The 26,363-nt window shown below is 39.2% G+C and overlaps 1 non-coding gene across 9 annotated transcripts; it reads right to left on the minus strand.

The window, feature by feature from the left end:
• Positions 1-1,325: 1,325 nt before the first annotated feature.
• LOC112988338 (uncharacterized) lies at positions 1,326-20,681 on the minus strand. 9 transcript variants are annotated; one of them, XR_010389866.1, is made up of 8 exons: positions 20,435-20,544; positions 19,722-19,748; positions 17,791-17,879; positions 15,158-15,221; positions 5,112-5,238; positions 3,811-3,857; positions 3,276-3,341; positions 1,326-2,386 (listed from the first exon to the last, which is right to left on the minus strand). It is a non-coding gene; the product is annotated as an uncharacterized LOC112988338 (transcript). The 9 variants fall into 9 exon arrangements; XR_010389863.1 differs by lacking the exon at positions 19,722-19,748 and adding an exon at positions 20,298-20,393 and having other exon boundaries at positions 20,435-20,534; XR_010389859.1 differs by having other exon boundaries at positions 20,298-20,534.
• Positions 20,682-26,363: the final 5,682 nt, after the last annotated feature.

Here is a 26,363-nt window from a genome sequence, read left to right on the forward strand (position 1 = left end):
AACCTGGTTATAGTCATGTTTTCTTTGTCAAAAAATGGAAAATTACCTTCTGCATTTTAAAATAAATAGACCAGTGACATTAATTTAAGAACTTCTGTCATTTAAAATACAAGGTCCAGTTCTGCATTTCTTACTCCTGCTGTGTATTAGTGAAACTTTCAATAGTTGTGCAAGAGTGAATTAAAAAGGGACATCTGGAACCGCCCTTTCCCTTGCACCATCCCACCCTTCTGCTGTCCCCAAGGCAGGGACATCTCCTGTACCCATGAAACAGCTCCTGCACTGCTGCTTTTTCAGACCAGCATATTAAGATAAGACCAATTTGAGGACAGTTTACCTTAATATATTGGTGTAGAAAACTGTAGCAATAAACCAGATTGGGTCAAATTACTTTAGGATGAAAAAATGCAGTTGCTCCACAGTAGATAAGACTTCTGGCCTGAAGGGTGGTGAAGATGGTTGAAGGCAACAACTTCAGCCATCCCTTTTTAATCTGCCATCATGTACCTGTCAGAGCCTTTACTCAATATAAATTATTTAATTGTGTTTGTCAGAGAAACATATTTAAGTAATTGTTACTTAGTAGTCTCTTATTTCCCAACTGCAGAATTCTACTCTAAAATCTTTTATGTTTACTTAATGCTTTAAAAATACAAAACTTAGAATTAAAAATCAATCAGATGAGCAGAATAAAACTGATGCAAAGGTCTCGGCATAGCTCAAAGGTTATGTTAAAACTGTATGTCTGAGTAGCGTGATAGCATTCCAATGGGCTTTTAATGTTGAAACTTAAGACATCTTAATCTCAAAAAAACAGGAGAATTGTTATATCAAGAGAGGTAATTTGAAATAGTTCTGCTCATGTAAAATCCTACTGGAAATGATATACAGATATTTTTACTTTGGTGCAGCTAATTGAGGTCCGTGCTACATGTTGTAACCATGATTAGCTATATCAGAGTAAACAGTCTAGAGCATTCTCTCTAGTTGTTTTTTTTTTTTTAATTTAGATAATCAGATTAATAGGTGTTAAAGCTTTTTTTTTTTAATAAGACATAAGTCTAGCAGTGACAGTTTGAATGGCATCATTATGAACATCATAGTTGATAGTTTCAGCAGAAACATTAATCTAATGTGCTTTTCTCCCCCAGTCACAAATAGCTGCCTTTTTCACCTGAAATATCCAATACTCCAACTATTCTCCACATAAAGGCCAAATGGTTTAGCTTTCCTATGCAGAAGTTCTACAATAATTTCATATGATCAATGAAAAGATAAATCTTCCTCACACCAAAAAAGGAAAATGTAGAGGCAATACAAAATAGTAAGGGTTTGCTGGGCAAACTATGATTTATTTTCATATTTAATTCATCATGAAAAATTAATTCTGAATTTAACCGCACAATAGTTGTTATAGTGCCAGAGAATTCCATGCTGTATATACATTTCACCAATACTCTTTCTGTAATGGGTACAGAAGAGAATCCATATATGTGCTCAGCAACAAATTATGACTTCACATACAAGAAGGGCATCCTCACAAGAGCATTTAACATAATTGCCTTTTATGGTATTAGGAGAGCAGAATAAAATGGAGACGAAGCCTCTCAGGGTTCTAACCACAGAACTGTTCATTACCTCACAGTTCTTTCATTTTTGACTTCAACAGCTTAGCAGCTGAAGACTTGTCCCAAAACAAGGGTAGAATGCCACGTACCACTCAGTTTGGCCGGATACAGCAGAGCAGCTTCTCTTCCTTCCTATGGAGAATCACATTAACCACATTCTGCTCCCTCCTTGTTGCTTCTGTGATTAGACCTATGTCTGGAAAGAAAGGAATTTTCTACCTCTCAGAGGAAGCTTCTTAGTTCTCGCAGCCTCTTATGATTTTGTTTCCATCTCTGAAATCTGAGACAAAAAACATTGAGAGCTATGACTCTGCTCTTCTGGGATACATTCCTCGTCAGGTCTGTGGTCTCTTTCTCTTCCTCTGCATCTAAATCAAGAAGCTTTTGAAACAGTATTATGAATGGAGTCAGTTGGATTTAGGTCCTGCTGTTCCATAGAGAAGTTTGGCATCTAGATATATTTAACTGGAGCTCGATTTCGGCGCTTCCCTATTTGTGTCAGTGGAGCAATACTTTCGATCACAGCAACTGAAAAATTTTTGCTCTCATCAGTAGCTTCCTCTAGGGAAGAGTTTAGCTCACAGCTGTTTTTCTGCTTTCACTGCTCCACCCTCTGCTCCTTCCACTCGTCTGTTCAGATTATTTGTCCACTCTCCAGCCACTGAAATTCTTTCGCTCTTCTCTTTTCTTCCCACAGAGGTCACGGCTGTCCTCATAGTCTCATGTTTATTGTGCAAGCTTCTAATAGTTGTTAAGACCTGTTTTGGAAAACAGCAACCTCAGACCAGGCTGAAATAGAATGGTAGCACAGTTCACTTAACACTGGGGCTAGGGAAATAAGAAATCAGATTTCTCACTTTTCCTGCTCAGTTTCACTGTTGTTTTTGTTAGCTTGGGCCTCTCCTTTTAAGCTTCTATTCTAATGCTTCTTTTTGGAGGACTCCTTCAAACGAGACAATTTTATAACTTTTAGGAGCTTCCCTTCTATATAGCTGCTTTTATCCTGTCAGATTCAGTCTGACACAGAATAATAATTTGGTAGAAAATTCTTGATTCACTGAATCAAAGAAAACAACTTGTTCCATAGCAAGTAAAATCAACAACACCTTGTATTCAAAAGCTTTGTGTCTCTGTTGGATTTGCAGATGTCTAAGGTGTAAGTTCTGATTTATGTTTCTTTTTTTTCTATAAAAATGGCATTCATAGTATTTATCCAAAATGCAATTACCTGATGTCTAATTCTGGTTTTGTTTGTGATGTTACCCTTTGCATAACAGGAGAATAGTAGAAGGTTTTTCATCTTGGCCACCTATTTTCAGCTAATAAAATTTCATTGTATTATTATCCTCAGTTAGTTTTGCTTGAAATGAGCCAACATGTTCAAAAGCTATTCAGGAAAAGAGAGGAAGGGGAACAAGTAGGTAAGCACACAGATGCAAACACAGGGATTATACAGGCCTGTTTATGAAACCAGGCTAAAAGTTGGTTACATGGCTTAACGGGACAAAACAAGAATGAAGCTCAGTATCTAGTTACAAACAACACCTATTTCACTACATGCACTGGATTAGCTCTTGCAATTGCTGTCCACAGCAGACCCTGCACAGAGCCTCAGTTATTTTGCTGGTAACACACATCGGAACTTACCCATATTGGTGATGTTCAGTCTCCCCTATACTTCTTTGTACAGACCTCTCATAGGTGTAGGTGCTGCTGTATAACAGTGTTAATAGGATAAATATCAAAAATATTAATCAGTGATATCAAGTAAAATATTCTGAACATCACATTTATTGCAGTTGCTTCCATTAATAATTTGTTTCCTGTGCTCTCTTCTGTCTACTGTTTCCCAGCTCAGTTTCAATTCTTCCCCTTTCCTATGCTTTGCTTCCCTTCTGTCCACCTATTTCCATCCCCTTCTATTATGTAATTTTTCCAAAATTTATCAGAAACTGACCTCTGTGTAAGGTCTGGTCTTGCAGACAGCACCTTGGAGAACTCAGCATTTGTATGTGCTGTTCTGCTGCCAGTGTGCCAGTAGTATACTTCTGAGAGGCTTGGGGAGGAGGATGACAAATAACCCTTACCATTTACCATAGGAACTGCTGTTCTAAAGGGAAGGAGGATTTATTCTGTGAATGTGTACTTACACTCAGGTCCTAAAGGATTTTCTGTTTATTACCTTTTAGCCAGAATCCACACAGCTTCATTACACAGAAACAGACACCCCTTAGAAAAGAAAGAAAAAGGTAGGAATTACATCTCATACCTCACTACAAAAGCTGGCCTGACAACGAACACAGAAGGCTGAATTGCAAGCCAGAGGTACAGCACTGCAAGAGTAGATCTAAATAACCCAACAGTTTTCCATTTCATCTTTATGGATCAATTACAGATTAGCATTAATTCCTTATTTAACTTCTGCTTGACTTTTTGGTGGCTGGGTAGATTGTCGCTTTTTTGTTGCTCCAGCAAGTCAGAAAAGCAGCAAGAGATGGGTAGTAAACTTTGTCTGGAATAAGAAAAGTGTTGTTTTATTCAGTCCATATAGGTGTAACGATCCATGAACACACATATATAAACAGTGCTCAGAAGACAGCCAACTGCAAACATGCAGCACGAGGAGAAAAAACTAGGATACTTCTCTTCAAATACATCTATCTGTCCCAGCAGTGTACAGTCACATGAACTGAGAGGAAGTATGTACCCTAGTGCTGAGTGATCAGAGAAACAAAGCAGCTGAACGATGTATTGCAGGTCTCTATAATGCTAATGGGCAATAAAAATTCTACATTAGCTCAGAGGCAAGGCCTGTACTCTCAGAAGCAGAATTTGGATTCCAGCCTTGCTCCTGCAGGAAATCTGCGCGTAGTCACACCTCCGAATTCCTGAAGGACCCCTGGTATTTGAGATATTGACAAGGGCTACTAACTAGAAAAAACATTCATTGCACGTACTCTGCCTCACTTTCAGCAATCAAATTAACATGGGGTAATATTTTAAGGGACCCTATGAGAGGCTGCATATTTTAAAAAATTACTTTTGGTTACAGGAAATGAAAGAAGAAATACAATTTAGCGTAGGGTGAAAATTGTAGTGCACCTTATGTAACCTTCTCTTTGCAATCCATGAACGCATGTGACAAATCCCTACATGTATGAGAAATCCTTTTCATTTTGATTTTCTCATATAGCCCTGTTTTAATTTCCACAACTCTAAAGGCAATTACTGAAAATGAGTGCACTGTTACTCATTTCCTGTGCACAAAAGTATCTAGATGCTAAAAAGTTTGAAATAATGGTCTGAAATATTTAAAGATCTGAACTAGAGAATCATTTGCATGATACAGATGAGTCTTTACCATTCAAGTAGTAAGTGATGATTTGGCTACCCAAACTGCTAGTAGACCAGTAAGCGCGCCAAAATTTCCTTTTAGATTAATGTAAACACTTTGAAATAAGTGAAAACTGACTTTTCACTTACCTAAAAGGAGATTTAGTCTGACGATTAAGACATTTCCTGTCCTTAGGACTTCCTGGCTCGCTCTCTGCTCCTGCTATGACAATTCATCTACTGGTAGTCAAGTAATCCCGTTTCTTTATGGAGTCCCCTGAACAAAAAACAGTATGACAACAGAATATAAAGGTGGAAGCAAAACTGCTGCAAAAGAAGGCAATAACAACCAGAGATGCTACTAACGTGTTAGAGACCAATTAAAGACAAGTTAGAATTTCTTCTTCGCCCTTTAGGCGCCCTCCCTTTCCTCTTATCCATTTCTTCCCTGTACAAAATAGCTAGTTAATGTAGACTGGTGCAGAGGGCAGGATTTTTTTGTATTATTTTGTTTCTTATTTAGTGTATTTATTTAGCATAGAGCACCAGTTCAGAAAAAAGCACTGTCAAAGGTGGAAGTTTATCATAGATTGCTGTATATAAAATATTTGCTCCAACCTGAAATAAGATCATAGAAGCAGGGACACAAATGTTTTCTATTTGAAGAAATTCTAGTAGTATTTGTCTGGAAATCAATCCCTAAGTGGAAAATACTGAATGAAGCCTCTGATGAAAACAGTCAATAAAATAAGGAGAGCTGTGATTATGGCTGGTAACTCGTGCTATTTCACTAGCATAGTTTTTCTCTGTACTTCTGTGGCAATAGGTCAGACATACAGTGTTATAGGGCAAATGTACTAATTTAAGGTTTCTGAAGAGTCTGTTGAGAAAGGCTATCTCAGAGAGATTCAGTGGAGTTTTTTGTTTGGAAACAGATGATAATCTGTTGTTACAGTTATTAGATATTAGTTCCGTAAGTGCACAGTTGAAAAGATCAATGCTACTGAGGCCCTTCTCAGGGGGAGGGTTCCCCCCCCCATCAAGCTGGAAACAAAGCATAGTGAAAAGTGTCCTTTCAAATTTTTGTTACAAGTATTATGGACTGTTCTTTACAAAGAGAATTTGTTTTTAATCAGGTAATACACCATAATGGCAAGAGAACGCTTTCTGCCTCGCTGGCAGTATTTGAAGGCACAGTGCATCCACCAGGCTACTGAGAGGTTTTATGTGAGCTGGGGAAAGTGCCAAAGGTTAGCTGTCCTTGTTGGTCCTTCTGAAAGTAAAAGTAGGCTTAGCTAAAGCTCATTATCATACTACTATCCATACTAGTCCCTACTAGCTGCAAGCTTAAGGCTCACCAATTTGTGAAGTGCAAGCTTATTTGTATAGGACAGTATATGCATTCCAGTTTTGCTAGCCAAGTTTCTAAATTCCTTACAGGCCTGCAGTTTGCAGACCCTGCCCCACTTTTTCTTTACTTGCTAAAAAAAGGCATCTTGAACAAAGCTCTCCTTCAATTAAGTCCCTGAATGAAGTCATAGTCACACATATATCATGACAAATATATCTATAGCAGTTTAAAATGCCTTTGCTTATTTATCTTTTGTGGATTTAATTCAGTTAAGAAATCATTACAACTCCAGACAGCAAGGCCAGTTTTAGGCTGCAACTAAAGGGCCAAAGGCTAGAGTTTTCAACATAACCGGAGAGCTCCCTATAATACTTTAAATTACTATCGTTCAGAAAACTCAGAAACTACTAAACAGAGAGGTTCAAATGCATACACACCGTCATGCAGAGTTTAAACAACTACATGCCTACTCATCTCTGACTGGCATCTCTGAACAGCTCCAAGTGAAACAAAATCATCTCATTCTGAATTTCCCTTTTTGACTTGTTTTACTTTTTAAGGCTGAAATCCATGGAATAAAGCAAGTCAAAAGTTTTTTTTAGTTTCAGCTTTTTTTAATAGATATTCTAGCTTTGGATTGTTTTGAACATTTTTTGACAGTAACATATAGAGAACAAATATTTCATGCTTGTGTAGCTTAAAGATAGCTCAGAGTTTGCTGCAACTCTAACTTTGAAAAAAGATACCAAATATGGGAAAACTTAAACTAGAAGGAATTTCAGAAGGTTATGAGCAGTGGAAGATGGGAGTTAAAAATTCAAGTCATTCTTAACTTTAGTGCCTGTTCTATTTCAGTATGCAGTAAATGTATATTGTACAACTAAAATGATATAAAAAAATCAAATTTATTATAACAGTTTAGAAAGTCTCAATTATTTTTTTCATATAAAAATACCTACTGAAGTAATCACCATAAGTAAGCCTAAAATACAGGAGAACAGCATTTGGTATAAATGATGTCAGTTTCATAAGTTCCATGCCTTTTCGCATAACTGTTGAATATGAAATGCTATATCCAACTTTTGAACATTGCCTGGTTAACGGAGCAATAAATTGGTTCCGAAATTTGTTTAGAAACATAAGATGAAAGCGTCTACAAAAACAGCAAATCGTGATTCTCTATAGAAGTTAATCTAATACCAGTATCACATGCATTTTCCTGTATTCCTTGTCTTATGTTTCATATGCAATTGGCTACAGCTATGAACATGGAGAATGTCGGAAGGATATGGAATCATATACCACTTTTTGTTACCAATAAATTATGACCTTTGTATTTTTACAGCTTCCAGGAAGTCATGTCCTCTGTGAAAAGCCAAATGATACTTTCAGAAATTAATCTATTACTTTTCTTTGAAACTATTTCAACAACCTTTGTGAAAATTAAGATGTACCTACCTCACTGTGAGGGAAATAGCTGTGTTTTCAGAGGCTAGCTCAGCTGGCAGAAGCTGAGCCAAATGAACTGTAAGCATACAGCAACCTCTTGTGGCAAAGATGGTATACGCATAATAATTAACAGCTATTGAAATTTCTGTAAGTTCTGCTTGATATATGAATCATAAATCCCTATAACATCCTCTCAAGTTTCAGCAAACAATAAGAGCTGGAGAATAGGAAATACTCAGACTTCATAATTCTAATAGTTCTTCTCTCCAACCCCAAAAATGAACTAAAATTGGAAATCTTAAAAATGAAGTGCCAGACTGAAATTTCTGTTAATAATAAAGTTATCTGATTTTTTTTCCACTAAAATCCATCAAGACTGGAGTGAGCCAGCAGTCTAAGTCCAGTTTTGACATGAGTAATAAATATACTCAGTAGCATGCTGAATCACTGTTGTCTGCATGGTTTTGCTGAATAAAGGGAAAACTATGACTGGTGAAAACGGAAGCCAAAGTGCCTTTACAGTTTACAGCAGCTGCACAAGACTGAAAACTGATGCCAGGTATGTTCCTGCTCCAGTAACATATTCTGCAGAATACTGGCAGAGCAGCAGCCTTTCAACTGAGAGTGGGGAAGACAAGAACTAGTGAGACAAAGTTTTAGGCCTTGAAATTTAAACAGCATAAAAGCAGAACTACTGGAACTCTGTGTGCCTGCAAATAATCCCATCACACTTACCTACCCCCAAGAAGATTTAACTCACAAGTCATCCAAAAGTATGAAGTGAACTGTCCTCCACTTACACTGATCAGCTGTAAGTATCTGTCCTGCTCATGGTGAAGAAGAGAGGATGATCTACCAGATGCAGAGAGGAAACAAGGGCACTGGCAGCATGTTGAAATGATGGACACCAAGGACAGTGAGATTTTCAAAAGAAAAGGTTACTTTACTGTGAACCGTTTATGGGTGTTATGTACAAGAGGCACAATCACAATGCAAGCCTCGCAGAAGACACCGGGATTAGAACAACGAATTTTACCATTCCAGAAGCACATTCCTCCATCATTGCAGCTAAAGACAAACTCAGTAAATGCTCTGGCTCTTGTGTTACCAGTTATCAGAATGATTTTATTGAGTTTTGCACACCAGGGAGGGGTCACCAGATTTGGGATGATTTGCAAATCTGGACATACTTCTTAGAGGGGACAGCCTGAACTAGTACAGCCTGGAAGGCAGAGAGTCTTTAGAACAGCACTTAATATTTTTTTTTCCTAAGTCTTTCGTTACAGTTCCTTTTCATTATAACTTCCCAGATTAGCCATATATAATTTTTTTTTGCCATTTCATCTGCTCCATTCCTTCATACAAGAGTCAGAAATCACTTACTCTTGATTCAGACTTCAGTAAATTTGTGCATTTAATAACACATACTATATTTCATTCCAGATCATCCAAGCCTACTCACAGCCAAATTCCAAAATAACTGTCAAGCACCACCCAAACTGGGAGTGTCAAATGCTCAAAGGTAGACACTTCCTTGCCCAAGAGGAAATTCATCTCTGCATGGAACTCCAGCAAAACATAGATGCTTAAGGCCTTCAAACAAAATGTAAGTGGGATATTATCAAATTTACCAAAAGGCTAAAGGCCTGCTAACCTATCAACATTTATTGAAATCTCTTTTCATTGCCACTTGGCTTCAGTCTTTCCTATCTCTGTAAGGTGTTTCAAGGTCTACAGATGATAATGACTGCATATTAACCACCATTTTTGTGCCCATCAAAATGGCGAACAAGTTCAACAGAAAAGAATCATTTCCTGAAACCACTTCATTCTTGTTGAATGCCTGCATCATTTACAATAACTCACAAGAAGCCTGAAAATATGCTCCCTGCAAGGTTTTCCAGAAAACAAACTGTATTTGTTCCCTATGTTCTGAATTCGGCTGTGGTCCATATCTTAACAATGAAAGCAAAGTGATAAGTTAAGACTAGAATTAAATAAAATAAACTACCTGTAACAAAAGAAAAAAAAACCAAGAATATCTCCAAAGTGATTCATCATAGTACCACAATCACAAAGATTGTGCAAACACACACTACAAGGACACACAGAATGGAAGGCATAAGCACGATGAAAAACTAGGTCAAATCTAGTATTTAAAAGTTCAAAATTTAATTTGTTTGCTGTTTATTTCTTGTTATTAATACTGTCATAAGCAGGACACTAGTCAAAGTTTAGACACCTAAATAAAAATAAATAAATGAGACAGAGAAAGTACTGCACCTGACAATGCTCCTGTCAAGATACAACAGCTGAGTAAGACGGATTGACTTTGTTGAAAAGGGAGTGTTTTTAGTTACAGACTGTTTATAGCTTTAGAATATATTTAAGTAGAGTTTACTTTGCTCTCTATACATTTTCAGGTTCTCTTCAAAGACTTCAGTAAATGCTACTGACATACAAAGCAAATATTGAAATGCTGCTTGTAATAATGCCACAGGGGACAACATCCTACAGAAGCAGTAAACAGATCTGTTGCCAAGATTTCTTGCTCTGCAGGGTGTGTATGACAGTAAAAGGGGTGACTGCATCTGCTCTACATTTAGCACAACTGATCAACTAAGCTTGATAAACTTAGGCCTCTATCCTGGCTTCTTGTTAGGTCCTTTTTCTACCTGAAAATTTTATGCAGGTAGAGTAAGGAAGCCATTTTACCTTAAAGCAGGTTTTCTGGTAGGCTGGTTAGAACTAGCATTACCTCACTCCAGATGTACTCTGTACATATGCAGATCCTAGACACTGCTGCAACATGCACGTGAATTCATTTTTCCAGGAAGACTGACGCTTCTTAGAAGACCCTTAGGAGCATATACTGTTCTCAGAAGCATATTACTCCCTTCAGGGAAAGTAATGTGCTTCAGAGCCCTCAGAACCAGGCCTGATAATTTTCCATTAACCATTGCTTTCTTCAGAAGCAAAAAGGATAAAGATCAGAATTTTAAGGATTTTTACTGACATCGATTCTGTAGGGAACATGTATTAGCCATTGATATTAGCCACTGATTGTTCACTGTGCTATTTTTGGCCTCAACAGCATTAATAAAATCATTTCACACATGATGGGCAACTTTAACTCAAATCATGCATTTAGGCTAGGGTGCAGTCAATCAGACTAGAGAGTGAAAAAGTGCACTGTATCTTATAGGAAGGCAGAACTAGCAGCTGTCCAAATTCCATACCTACAAGTGAAATATCCATAAAATACATTCCAGTTGCCCAGAATAACAGTGATACTATTTTACAAGTAGCTATCAGTCAGCTAAAGAACATGAGAAAAAAACCCCAAAGCCTTACTTACAGGAACAGCAGTTACATTTTATTTTCCTACTTTTTCAAGATGTAATCATATCTATTGTACGTACTATTAATCACCACATTCTGTGATCATAATTTAATCTTTGATCAACGTAAAAAGTTATTTACATTTTATAGATGGATAAAAGGAAGCAGACATTCATGTTAAGTGGTTACTCTAATTCTGGGTAACCCATTTCCCTCTATTTAATCCCTCTATTTTAGAGTTAATGCTTTATATGTATGCAATAAATGTAATGACTTTCCATTGCAATCATGTGGAAAGCATGCTATAAAAAGAAGCCTAACTGACAATACAAATTCCTGAGCATCTTCTTTTTCCATATTGAATAAGAGGGTATTTGAGGGGCTTGACTTAAATTTTAGTGGCATATTCCCTGTAATCGCTACCCACGCCCTCACAAAGAGGAAGCTGTTACAGGGAGCCAAAATGGTTCCCAGCAAAATTAAAAATCAGAGCAAGAAGTCAGCTGAGCTCACAGCAGTCCTGCACTGCACAGGACTTTGACTTTTTATTGTCTTATGCAGACAGCATAAGCAGGCAAGGCTCAAGGATACTTCCAGTACTTGTATTTACAGTTGCTCCTCCCCATCATTAAGCTTGACCCCTCAGACCTCACTTCCTCCAGTCTGCACTCAATCTAATCGCTGTTCAACCTCATTTCCCATTCTATCATCTCAACCTTAAACTCCGCATTTAAATTACTGTTACCTGCAAAATCACTGTGTTCCCAGCACCTAGACACCTTCCTGTCTTCCCTCTCATCCCAGAATTTCAAGTCTGTTACGTACTTCCTTTACTCTCCCTCCCTCAACCCCAAAAGGGTTAAAATAAACAGACTGTTTTCACTTGCTGCTGCTTAATTCCTCTGCTAGGGCCCAGACAGCAAAAACAAACAAAAGATGACCTTCTTGCTTGTAGCTGGTGAGCCACCTTATTTCAAAGAAAAAGTGCTTGAAAAAGCCTGCTCTTGTATCCCTGGAATCAAATACACTCAGCATCAACATGTTATCAGAGAATTTAGCTGCCAAGCTTAATTTTCTGCTAATCTGTATTAGTGAGGGCTTTAAAAGCTCCTAACCTGGCCAAATTTTGATGAATTACCACTGTCAAACATCAGTTTCAATCGCCACCTTCTCTTCCCCCTCACCCTAGGGGGTCCATGCTCCAGAACATGAAGAGCCAGACTTTTACAGAAACAAATGCAACAAAAAATGAGTTTTCCACTGCACGGAAATCTTTCCCAGGATTTTCTGAGGTTTCCTGATTACGCATTCAGCCAAAGGCAGACATTCACATGGAACACTTCAGCCCATATCATTAAAAGTACAAAAAGGGACAAACAAGAGAAACAGAGATCAAAATGGTGGGCAATTTTGAATTTAAGAGGCATTTGAAAGCATTCACTATTAGCATAGCTAATCTCTCAGGGGACATGCCTTTTAGCTGTGACCTGTTCTCTCAGGATCAGCTTCACTTTTGCTTTGCTATCATAAAAAACAACTACCGAAAAGAGAAGGTTGAGAGTTTAGGGGCAGCTGTTAGACTTCTTGGCACTGAGTAATTATAGACCACTGAAACTGGATTAGACAAAGGCCATACGATAGTTTAGTAAAATCCAAGTACATTTAGTAACTCTCTTTATAAAATATTTATTGTGAGTAACAGAAATACAGTCAGACTCAAGGCAGTCAAACTATTTCCACAGCTTTTTGTCCTTTTACCACAGTGTACTACTAAGTGCTATTTAGAATAGAAACTCACTTTTAAGTAAACGAGAGTATTTTAATGTATATCTTAACATTTCCATGGCTGTTGAATAATATAAATTCTTTTAGGCAGCATGAACTTCTCCAAGGCAGGCTGTGGCTTTTGCTGAGACACTTGTAATGCTGCTCCAGGAATTTTGTGGCAGATCTGTAACATTGGGGGGAGGGGGGGACCAGGGGGAAGTCATGACAGAATAAAACTTTTCTGCTATTTTCTTTCTAAATTCCATCACATGAAAAAAGTGGTTTAAAAAGGTAATAAAAGCTAACTGCAAAAAGAGTTGAAGTGATCAATACATAAAACTCATGGTAACTCTGTACGTCTAATTATAGTTTGTGGTTTCAAAGTGATGTTAGTCTGACAACCAGATAATGTCTGTTCAGTGAACTATTGATTTTTCTCCATTATTAGTTTCACAGAATGGGCCATGAAAGTAAGCAGAGCAAATAATCAGTATCCTACAGAGTTAACAATAAGTTGCTCGGTCTTTTTTCCTTTTTTACTTCCCCAGATTCAAATTACCATCATGGTAATCATTATGGTATCTAATTATCACTTTCTAAACTACTGAGGAAGCTTTATGCATGAGATTGTGGAAGGGAAGGAGAAGGGAATGGTAGGTCAGAGCAGAAGAGCTAGGAAGAAGTGGAAGAAAAACAGGATGAGTTGCATCTACTCTCTCCTTAACAAACAAGTCTAAGCCAAATGTCAAGACCTGCATAGTAAGACTTTGATCCTGTCTGTTAATGAGAGGCTGCTGTTGAAAGGGTGTGACTGATACTTTATTAAGCTCTATGGAACTTGTTAAAGAATATTAGACTGGGGCTCTCTAGAGTTGGCTGCTTAGCACAACTTATATAAAACTTACTTAGCATGAGTAGCTAAATTTGTTGAAGCCTTAGGCCACACTCAGATAACAGACAAAGGTGTTACAAGCAGTCTGTACTTCTGTGCCTCACACTCCGAAAGGGAGGATGTCAAGACTTTAAAATAAGGCCTGTGCAGGGTGTCCGGCCCATGAGAAACAAAGCCTCCTCTCACTGCTGGGGTAGTGTTAGTTGTTGTGGTCTGGAATTATCTCCTCTGGACCTCGAGGGACAATGACAGGACCCAATAAGGAGCGGGAAGACCCCTGAATATTACTATTGGTCCGAACTACCGCGTGAAGGGTGGAGAACTAAGATTGTACAGTTATAATTGCCCGGGGGTTCTTTGTTTGGGGTCCCTCTCCAGAGGCACCAGCTCGAGCTGTCATTTGCTGCTGTACCACTTACAGTAAATGAGTTTGTGATACTCTGCATCTGAGACTCTGCTTCGGGAAACCTAGGGTCAGAGACCTCCTTTTACAGGACTCTTGTATGCTTTGGAATCTAAAGACTGCAAGTGTACAATAAAACATAGGTGAGAATTGTCAAGTCTTCAGGTTAACATGCAAATCAAAAAGCTGCTTGTAAAAATCAGCTCTTCCAGGTATGTAAGTATAAGACTGCATCGACTGCCTAGCAAGAGATTGTGGACAGAAGCTGTAAGCAGAATGATGACCAGGACTCATCAACAGCTTTGTGACGCAAAATTTTAAATCATCTTGCAGTATTTCCAAGAGAGAAGTCAAGAAGACAGCATTAACTATCTAAATCGAATCTCAGACCTCAGGTGAAATAATTGCATACAATATGCAGCAACAGTGGAATATGCTGTGCCTGCTGTCTGGTATCCCCTGTACTGTGTCTCAGCAATCCTATCCATTACCTTCAAGAAGCTATGTTCTTGCTTCTCTAAGTTGGAGACAGAGAAATAAAACTATTCCCATGATTAGGTAAAAAAACCAAAGAGCAGATTGTTCTGGGTTGTAATCCCAGCTCTGCCACAAACTTACTGTGTCACTGATGTTTTCCTGACATTTTCAGAAATCTGAAATCAACATAGCAGTTTAAAAAAAGCATACACCTTAATATCTTACCATACCTTTCTGTAGCAGGTATAATTACTCTGTGGCTACTTATTTAAGGTTAAATAGGAGTGGAGTCAAACAAAGCAGAATAAGGAAGGCATACTAGTTACATTTTTGCCCTGTAGCACTTTAACCACTTTTCTTCTCTGAAGAAAAAGGTCATCTCAGGAATGTTTAATGGTAGCTCACAAACCTACAGATGTCAGATGACAGCAGTTTAAAGAAATTTCACTTTTTGATTTGTTATGTTTAGGAAAGGCTCTGACAAACATGTATCTTGTTTGGCTAGATATACTTACTTTGTCTAGTGCATCTGCTAGCAAGACACTCACATCTCGAATTTTTGAAACTCTGGCAATATAACTGCAAAGTAAAAGAAAAAAAAAATCTTATTTAGCATTTCTATCTCTCAAAAAACTGTTTTTTTAATTTTCTAGACTTCTTAATGCAAAACAATCTGTAACAGAGACTTAAGTTTGGGAGCTATATTCCTTAATCACATTAAAGATTATCTGACGTTAGAAGAAAGGTATACTGTTATCAAAACCACGTAATTTAGGCAACTTAAATCTCAGTGGGGGGAGAGGGGAAAGTAGGAATCAGAACAAGGTCACTTGGACCACTTCAGCTATCTCATACAGGCTTTTTAATGATTCTTTAGTTACTTGGGTACCCCAGAAGCTCCATGGTATAGATGTCGCTTTACTTACAGGTAACACGCACCTTAGCCATTAAAGGTCCCCAAATATCTCACAGTGAGTTATTCCCCAAATAACTCACAGCCTTCAGGGTAATTTTAAGAGATGCTGTGAGACAGGGTTTGGGAGCTGCTCCCAGTTTGGGCAGGCCTCTTCAGCAAGCCCAGAGCAACCTGCCATGAGGACAACACAAGCACGGCCTGAAGTTCTTCTTAGATATATGACGCAACATTTAATCTGGTCCTGCATCAGTGTATCATTATGCATAAAACCTGGATTTCTAGTGTAAATGTTACTGGTTCTTGACTAAGGCTAAGAGGTTTTTTTTTTTTTTTTTTTTTTTTAAATCTGTTCCTACAGGAGGATTGTATTTCTCCAAGAGGACTGTATTTCTGCAAGCTAGGTGCCAAAGCAATTACTTTCTGAGCTTTGGATTGTAAGGTGAAAAACACAGAACCTGGAGTTTGGCCTAAAAGCCTTATGTATTTTGGTTGGGAAGGTGAAGGGATCTTAACAAAACAAAGCTTAAAAAAAACACACACATGCTGAGCAGAGAGCTACCAAACACTAACAGAAAGTGTTGCACAGAATTCAGGTTTGCTACAAGCCGAGCACCTGGACTGGGAGTGAAGGAAAGGCAACTCCAACCAGACACAAGTCAGAGCCCACTCCCAAGGGTAAAATATCCACTTACAAATACTCTTCAGGAGTAAGATGACAAATCCACCTTTAAAACAACGTGTTGTCTACCCATACCTAATAAAGTAATGTTTAAAACTGTCTCCAAGGAAACCTGAATGAGGACAGCCTAGAATTCATTCTTAAGGGATTTAAACCCACACCTCCCACTCCCAAGACAGTCTACGAGACCAGACTGTGGACTTCTGTTGGGGCTGGGCCACTGTGCAGCAAAAAACCTCAAGTTTTAGAGAGCTAGGAAAAAAGTAAGCAAACACTATGTGCTGGAGCACTCACTAAAGGGAGGTTTTCCAAGTTCTGGTCTCAGCTTCCCTAAAAGTGTATACACCTATTTTGAACACTGATGTAAGAGAGGAAGGTATTAAATGCACACCAGCTATAAATACCAAGGGGATGGAAATTTTAGGTCCGCTCTCGAAGTTCAGCACCTTAACCATAACATTTCATCTTACTCCCATGAATCCTAAGCCTTTTCTGTGAAGTGGCTCAGCTTCAACAGGAAGTATCTAGCTCACTGGTGAAGGCAAGTGATAAAGTAAAAGAATTGCTTTTAGCTGACATGGGGTTAATACTCAGATCTTCCATTTCCTGGCAAATATCCTAATCATTATAATGGAGAGGACTTGTACACCACTTTTTTGTAAAGCGAGGTAAGGGCTACCAGGACAAAGTAGATGTGTTCCAAGCGCAATCACTGAATCAGGCTCCTTCAAACACCTCAGTGTCGCTCTGAACCACACAGTGATTATGGAGGAAGCTAGGTATCTAAGTAGCTCTGCAGTTCTGGATATGGCCAAAAAGAATTGCAGGAAACTAAGTAAAGACCTTTTAGTCAAACAAGAAGATATCTGGTGAGGTAAGGTGCTTCCAAATTGAGTGGCCACAGAGAAATTTTAAAATTGCAATCAAAACAAAAACCTGTGCTCTATTTAGGCAGTGTGTGTTCCCCTTTGGATTTGGACTCTAATCCAATTTCGGGAACATCACCAGTCATTAAAGTTTTACCCTCTTATCCCTATATTGGCCAAGTTAAGTTTTTGTTAAATTAAGTGATGTTTAACAAAAGCACATTTATTTTTTAGAAAGGTATTCAGACTTGGTTTGAAAAGGCCATAAGAGAAACTATTTGAACAAATCACTGCTACCTCATTCAGAAGCATGCTTTCATTTTGGCATAAAATAGCTTGAGTAACCTTAGGAAGTGGGAGTTGGAAAAAGACAAATTAGAGAAAGATAGCCAAACTGAGACTGAGAGAAGAGATACAGAACGCTAAAGAGCACCTCTTTCTCATATATGAAGACAGAAAAAAGATTCAGCCCTTGTCTCACATTGCCAGGCATTTTCCTCAGGTTTTGAAGAACTTTTTTTTGAGCAGCAGACTACCTCAAAGTTGCCTTTTATTTATAAATTGCACAAGTTAATTTAGCAATTAAGCTTTTCAAAACTGAAGAGTTGTCTTCCCCCTCCCCCCCTACCCACAGCCCAATATCTGTAAATTTTAACTATGGGAGAACATAGCCATACAATGCAATACCTTGTGTTCTCTTTTCCTGGAGTTTTAGCGTTTTTCCCAACAAACCCGTTTTCTTACTTTTTAGACACTCTCATACCTCCAAGCTTTCACTGCAAGAAGAAAACAAAATTTATTTAAAACATCTGCAGAATTACATACCAAACATTTGGAGAAGGCGATAAAATAAAAAACCCTCCCAAGAAAATACTTATACCCCAGATAATTTTTAAGTTAAATACTGGAAGATAATTTCTTGTTAACTCTATCTATATTTCACTTTTAAACACACACCTATACAGAAAAAGCAAGCCAAAGAGATTCATCAAAGACTTTAAACTTCTGCGTCATGGTATACCCAGATCAACTTCTAAATACCATAATCAAAAAGTCATTAGATTTTAGTCCCTGGAAACCATATTAATTCTTAATACCTTAAGTCCATATGCATTCTTCTCCCAAAAATCTCAGATGTAATAGATTCAACATCCAATTAAAAAACAAAATAACTCTAAACATTTTCAGTTTTCAAATTGAATGTGACTAGCAGCAATAAATGCTTCATGATTTGCTCAGGGTATTGTAGAATAAAGCTAATAATGCAGAGAACAACAAGCTGCATACTTATCTTGCACTTATGTTCTAATGAGCTTAATTACATTTTATTAAAATGTCTGCCAATCACAAAAGCGATTAGCACTAATTAAGCTACAGATGACCTAATAACAATTTGTTTTGAGATGTGTCAGAAAACTCAATTCTGAAAAAAAAGTAAAGTTATTTCAGATAATTGTCAAAAAACACCCTTCTTCCTGCTCACAAGGGTATTTAAAAGTTTTTCAACTGCCAGAGTAAGAAAGCACAAACTCTGTATGCATTTCTGATTATTTTGAACTAGTAGCTTCATCTTACAGCAAGGTTCCTTTTCTTTTTGTGAATAATCAAGACTACAGCTTTCAAACTCAAACTTGGGTGAATGGAAAGAAGCAGCGAGAGGAATAAACACCAAGAAGAACTGCTGAATTCCATCAGCCAAACTGCTTGGGAAACAGCTCTGCCAACGTATTTGGGGTTTTTTTGGAGCAGATATAACAAACACCCATTTGCCATCAAATCTGAGTACTTGCCTTGTATTTTCCAGGTTGCAGATTTAATTAATTTATTAAACAAGAATTCTCCTTAGGCATGTCCAAAGTGGGCTTACAGTGCCCAGTTCTGTGACACCTAGGCTTTGCTTTTCAATATTTAGTTAATTATACTGCTGTATAAGCAAATGAGTCATATAGTAGCCTTACAGCTGCAAATACATGCTAGATGGCTAGACTGAATAAAAAATCTTTTGGCAGTCGAAGTGCAAAACGAGAAGTCTGCTCTGAAATGGAAGTGTAAGCCATTTTCTATAATCTGTTAATAAAGAGCACCAGGAGTCTGAAGGCCTCCAGCTCCCCAGCTGTGAAACACCCACCCTCCTCTTCACGAGCTGGAGCTAACGCGAGAGGCGTCTTTAAACAAGTACGATAAGAAAACTCTCCCAAAGTTTGAATTAGAGTAAAAAGATTCCAGAGTCTTGCAGCTGAGGCAGTTCCGAGATCCCAGACGTGGTGTTGGCTCACTGCAATAAAACTGTCAGAATAGTTCAGAGTGTGAAACACAGAAACCTCATCAAACCTTTCCTTAGACTAGTCCTAACGAAAACAACTTTCAAACACATATGAAACTTAACACTTGAACAGAGTTTCTTGATTCAAACAAAAGATTTTTCTTTAAAAAAAGGACATTTCAAGGTCTGGCTGAAGCCAGCCCGCCTCCAGCACAGGCTCACCCGGGGCACCACCGAGAGCCCTCCCAGACACGCTCCCACAGCTCGTTACGCATCTAAATTTATTGCCTGTTCAGGAACGGAACAGGCCCCAGACGGGAATCCCGGCACCATTCTGGACGCGGACAAAACCCACCTGCACCACTGCTGGCTCGGCACGCGCCTGCGGAACAGCAGACGGGGAAATAAAAGGGGTTCTGATGCCGGGCGGCGAGCAGCACGGCCGGACGCGCAGAGGGCGCTCCGCGGAGCCGCGGTCCCGGCTCCCCCCCGCGGTACCTTCTCCTCTCCCCGCGGCCCTCCGCACCGCCCCGGCGCTGCCTGCAGCGGCAGAGCCTCCCCCCGCGCCGCCCGGCGACCTCGCGGTCACACCGCTGCCGGCCGAGCCCGCGGAGCAGCGGCGCTGCCCCCTCCGCGACCCGCGGGAGAGGCGGGGGAGGGACCGCAGCAGCGCTGAGGGGCGCCGGCACTGGCTGCCCACCGCCCAAGGCCCGCCCGCGCTGAGGGGAGCCGCCGCCGCGCTGAGGGGAATTATCACCTCCGGGGGCGCCGCCCGCCCGCCCGCCCGCGCTGAGGGGAGCCGCCGCCTCGGGGGGAGCCGCCGCCTTGGCCGCGAGCCGCCGCGCTGAGGGGAATTATCACCTCCGGGGGCGCCGCCCGCCCGCCCGCCCGCGCTGAGGGGAGCCGCCGCCGCGCTGAGGGGAATTATCACCTCCGGGGGCGCCGCCCGCCCGCGCTGAGGGGAGCCACGGTCTCGAGGGGAGCCGCCGCCTTAGCCGCGAGCCGCCGCGCTGAGGGGAATTATCACCTCCGGGGGCGCCGCCCGCCCGCGCTGAGGGGAATTATCACCTCCGGGGGCGCCGCCCGCCCGCCCGCGCTGAGGGGAGCCGCCGCCTCAGGGGAGGCCACGAGCGCCCCGCGCTGAGGGGAGCCGCCCCGCCCCCGCGCGGCCCCTACCTGCAGGCGGGCGGAGGGCGGCGGCCGTGAGGCGGCTCGCGCGGCGCCGCCATGAAGCGCCGCTGTGGGTCCGCGGGGGGAGCGGGCGGCTGCTGGCGGGGTCCTGCGGCGGGACAGAGGCTGCAGCAGCTGCGCGGGTGTTTTGTTTCGGCAGCCGGACGCGGTGTTGAACCCTCCGCAGGTCTTGCTGGAGGAAGCAGCAGCGAAAACACGTGTATTGCCTGGCTGCCGCCTGAGGACAGCGTGTGAGTCAGCCGAAAAGGCCGTGGGGAAGAATTCGGCGCCTGCCGAAGGGGGAGAATTAAATGTAAATCTTGACTGAAAATATACTGAAATAACTGTGCTAGCAGCAGGTGACTACGAGGGTTAGTGTGGGGTTGGCTGCTGAAACCTCCTTCGCCTCGGTCTGCCCTCATCCCGCTGCCCTCTCCTTATGTTTTCATCGTTGTGTCGTATTTCTACACTTTTTTTTTACTGATATAGATTCGAACCACACTGACACTTTAAAAATGCCTCCTGTCGTCACTGGGTTTCCCAAATCCACGAGAGAAGAAAGGCTTAAAATTGACAGTTTAAACAAGACATTTCAAAGATCCCGTTTAGTCATTATAACATTGTCATGCAGTTAACTTCTTTCCAAGTTAGTAACAACCTAGTCACTGCTCATCGGTTGTATGTGGAGTTAGACTTTAATTTTCTATTTGATTGCAATTGCTTGGAAAGAATTGACGCTTTTTGTTACTGTGCTCTTTTAACAGATAATCCAGCAAGCACATTGCTGAAAAGCACCCTTATTTCGATAAAAGGAAGTCAGGCTGCAGTAAATGCATATATAGATTCTTTATCTAGATTATTTTACTATTTGTATCTGGAATTGCCCAAATGGTAGTCATGGGCAAGTCTCTCCAGCCACTGTCTCTTCTACTGTGGTGTTGTACTGGGTTTGGAAAGGATGGGGAGAGGGACATACTGTTGCTAACAGCCTGTAACATAATGTGAAGCTGTTGAAGCCGTGGTGTAACAAGAAACACCCAGGCTTCAGTCTTAGGAGTCACTTAAACGCCTTTGCAGGAGAAGGGGGATTGCCCTTCTGGGGCTCGGAACTCTGCCACTGTGTGTTTCTTAAGGAGTTGTCCCCAAACTGACATTTGACCTACCGGCGAGGTCAGAAGCAGCCTGTGCAGCTTTAAAAATCAGTTTACTTTTGAAAGCCTGAATATGATTTAACTAAACAGGGCTTTAGTGCTAAAGCTGCAAGGACCATAATCCCTGAGACATGTAAGCAAAAGGCACTGCATGTCAGTGTGCAAAACCTATGTGCTTAAAGAAGAAAGTTTAACAAAACTATGTTGGCAGCAATACAAAAGGGGCTTGGTGATACTCACAAGCTTTTATTCTTAATCTACAAGAGATAGTCTGTTAAAATCACACACATCTTCAAAATATTTTAGATACTTTGGAGGCATAGCATCCAAAATACACATGCAGCATCCCAGAGAGCTGCTTCGACTCTGGAATTGAGCCCAGAAGATTGTTAACTGATAGATAGAGATGTTTTCTCTGGGTTGTGAGTTATATACATACTAAAAAAAGAATTTCAAAAACACTTTTGTTTCCAGGTCTGTTACAACTCATTATCATACTTCAAAAACACAGCAATGAAGCTTTCGACAAGGCCTTCTGAATTGCCTAATACATAATAATAAGATAGAGGTACACTACTTAAGCTGCTTCACAGAATTTATTTAAAATACCCACCTTTCATAATGTTTAAATTATCCATTTTTTTTCGCTTCAGCCAAAAGATACGATTTTGTCATTCAGAAAATCCAGCCTGAATTTCATTTGCTCTTTGAAGCTGTGATGTGAAATGAAATCTTTGTCCACAATGCAGTCACTTTGCCTTCAGTGGCACCGTAATTTCACCCTTAATTAAGGCATCGTATCTGTAGAATGACTGTGACATTTGTGTTGATTTTAAATAGATACATTTTCAAAGAGACAACAGCAGTGATAAAGTTTTATACCAACAAAAACAACATGCAAAACTGCAGCAAACAGGGAACATGCATTATTTTTCTCTGTTGCTTAATGTATTTAAAAAGTATCATTAGTCATAGTGGGCTTGAGTTAAAATTTTACAGCACTGGATGGCATGGGCAGATTTTTCATGTGTGAGTTTACATATTTTCTCTTGTATAATTCATTGTAATCCTTTTCCTTTTTAAATAAGAATCCAACAACTTAGTCACAGAGTGTTAAGGAAATATGGTACATTCTGTTTAAATACTGTCATTGACAATTAATGCATCTAAACATTTACTTTGTTTTCTTTAACTTTTTACTGCCTCAGGTCAATATCAAAGCGGTACGGCTAATGAATTACCTGTAAAAGTTAAAGAAAAGCACTTCCTGGAAGCAACAAAGGGTCTGGTTTCAAAGGTAACATTCATTAATGTTCTGTCTTACTCCATATGAAGTTTTTTGCATGATTAGTACCGAATTCTAAAATAACTATGTTGTAAATTATTACTCAGTAAGATTTTCTGAATCCCATCTGTGATTTTTATAATCATATAGTTCTGGTCTTTAATCCTCTTTTATCCTGTGCAGAAATAGCATCATCCAAGATAAAGGTCTGATTATAATAATCTGACAATATAGTATAAGAACAGGAAGTAAGATATACCTAATCCTGAACTATTTATTTGATATAGTTATTCACATTTTCATTTTCAGTATTTAAAATTAGAAATTCTATTTAGAAATTCTCTTCTAATGTTTACTATCTATGGTGTAAACTATGTTGTGGATGAGGAAATTTTTAGTAAAAATTCTGGCATCTCGAATCTGTCAGTGCTGATAATCTTTTGCATTAAGATAATGGGACCTTTAGGCCCGTAAGGGCTATGTAAGATGATGGGCAGATGAAATAAAGCATAGTTCCTACTCATTAGGTTTGACGAGACAAGTTAAAAGTGTGTGTGTGTGTATGCATTTGTGTACCTATGTATACATGTGTGCTGGTGAGGGAGAATGGTAAGTAATATTAGAGCATTACCAACACTTGCTTTTTTTTGTGTTGCAATACTCTGTGGCTTAAACAACAATAAAAGCATTGCTTGCAGTTCCTTGAAATAAGTTGTCGTGTAAGAATAAACCATTCCTAAGTCTGAGAGCAAAATCTTCCTATCTTGCTATAGGACTACATTATTTTTGTTTGCATGGAGTTACTGAAACAATAATACACACTGCCAAAGAGATATTTTTAATATGTTGTATCCATGTTCAGCTTTGGTGTGTAAATTATGTTAGTCTCATGATTTATTTGGGATTGACTTATGCTTGGATTTCAGCAATTAAAAGGAGAGTAAGAATGTAAAAATAGGATGTGATTAAGTGGAGGCAGAAGGAGGGGAAAATTAAATAGAAAAGAAAGGAAGAGAGAACAAGGAATGAGAAACCAGTAGGGATTTACAGCAGGACAGCTACCGTGATGGATGACTACTGCTGGCTGGGTTTTTTAGAGCAGAAAAAGTTAAAGGATATCCAGTCTAAACCCGATCTGTTTGATATTTTAGTTCTGCATGTATGAGGCAGGAAATAGCTTTGAAAAGCAGCAATTTCCTCTTTAGAAAAGCAACCTGTAAATATTAAAGTCAATAGTAATGCATGTGTCTGCCAATAAGTGTTTAGCTTGGAGCGGATGATGAAATTTTTGATTGGGGAAAACAATTCTTTCAGATAAAATGATCTGAAGGAAAGATAACAAAAGACACTTTTTCTGAAGTATTTGTTCAATAACAATAAGATTTTCATATTAATGTCACTCTGCTTCAACTGAGCCATGTTGTTTTTTTCAGTTTATTTACATAAACACACATATGGTTCCCTCTTCATATCTGAGCTGAATAAGATGATTTGGGAAGTCTTCCTTGAGATAATGCAGTATTTCTTTTTTTTTCTTTCCTGCCTCTGCTAATAGTAAGGACAAATGAACCAAAGTCAGTATCAGTTTACACTGGTTGCATACCAGCAGTTTCTTTTCTCTGTTTGCATGTTAGTCACTATTAGATATTGTCAATAAACATCAAACCTAGAAGCTGAAGCAAACCTCTTCAATCCTTTTACTATTCCTTCTCATGACAGCAACATCGTTCTCAGGCAGGCATTGTGAAAGAGTTACAAACTTGTGTGTTTTATTACTGACATATTTTGAAAAGTTACGGTAGTTATTCCCTTACATCGTGCTTTCATTTTAGATTTAAGGCCCCATTAGAGCTCATCTACTCAGACCAGATATAACCTCTTTTAGTGGGTATTATATTCTATAAATAGCTGTTATTTTAATTTGCTAGAGCAGTCTACATATATCTTTTTGGTGATGGACCTAGAATTTATACAGGAAAATGAAGTATCTCAGAGATGCTTCTGAACCTGCTAGCAAGATAAGAAAAAAACAGATGTGAAAAAAAAAAGTGAGAGAGGGAAAATATAAATAAAGAATGATGAAGCATGTAGAGCAGAAGAATCTGGAATACCCATGTGAGCACCTGCTTAACTTGCTGCAGCTTGCAACTCCTGCGTGCAGGTTTAGTGTCAAACTCCCACAGTCCCTACAGTTCAGACTTTTTGGAGTTTGGCAGTTGATTTGTTCAACTTCTTTTGCTGCCATGACACCTAATGATGATATATATTGGCTTCATGTTTTTGCTTAAAATGATAGCAATGTTAGTAAGGTAACCATCTCCACCCGTTGTCTAAAACCATACTCCTCAATATCACAACCTACTCCTTGGCTTTAGTTAAAAGCAAAACAGTATTTTTATTAAGGCTTAAAAGCTTTAGCAGTTCTCATCCATGCTTCCTATAACATATTTCACAACCTCTGTAAAACTCAGTAAAAGAAGACAACTCTGAATAGGTTTAAATTTGGATCTTTTGTTGGTTCACATATTTAAGCTTGGGTTTTCAAGGAGTTGTCTAAGTGATAACTCCTTCAATGTCTTTAAAATCCACACTTGAGGTCATCTGGTAAGAGTCTGTGTTTTTAGTAGTGAAATCACAAGGTCAGACTGAGCCATTTGCCTAATTTAGTTACATAGTGTGGAATTAGAAGTGCAAATATGAAAAACATATTGAAAACTGATAGTGAGGGTGAATCATAAAACAAGTGGAACATAAAAGAAACTGATTTGTAGCATGCAGATTGGAGGGGTGATATTGCATAACTTTACCACATAAGGCAGTCATGTAATATAGATTTAGTGTGTTGTCTATACCATTTATAATAGGAAGGTTCAATGCTCTTGTACATCTGTTCCAGAAATTCTTGTGAAATCTTAAAATCATGAAATCATGTCATTCTTTGATTTAAACAAGAAATAGTAAGTTGATGTTGTGGAATTCTTATGATATTAAATATAATTCACCATTTGCTTTGTTATTTCTTTGACCCGCTTTCTCTTTAATTCAGTATCTCCATTGCTTCTAATATATAAGCTAAAATATAAGCTGCTGTGAATGGGACTCCTACCATTTTCAGAATAGTTTCTTGTTCTTGACAAGAAACCCTTGGCACTATTACAATTCTACCCTGGTGTTATGGTATTTTAAATCTGATTTTATTTAATGCTTTAATTTGTTTACATTTTTCCTATTGGAGATTATTAGATTTGTTTGTGTGGGTGGGAAGGATGGGAAGAATGAGGGAGAGAATCATTCTTCTGTGACCAATGATAGTACAGTTGAAATCTCTCCCTTTTCGTGCCGTTGTCTGTCCTATTTCCACTGAAGTTATCTCCTGGTTGCATAAATACCA

This window comes from Dromaius novaehollandiae, chromosome 7 (assembly GCF_036370855.1).
Source record: "Dromaius novaehollandiae isolate bDroNov1 chromosome 7, bDroNov1.hap1, whole genome shotgun sequence".
In the NCBI taxonomy this organism is placed as follows: domain Eukaryota; kingdom Metazoa; phylum Chordata; class Aves; order Casuariiformes; family Dromaiidae; genus Dromaius; species Dromaius novaehollandiae.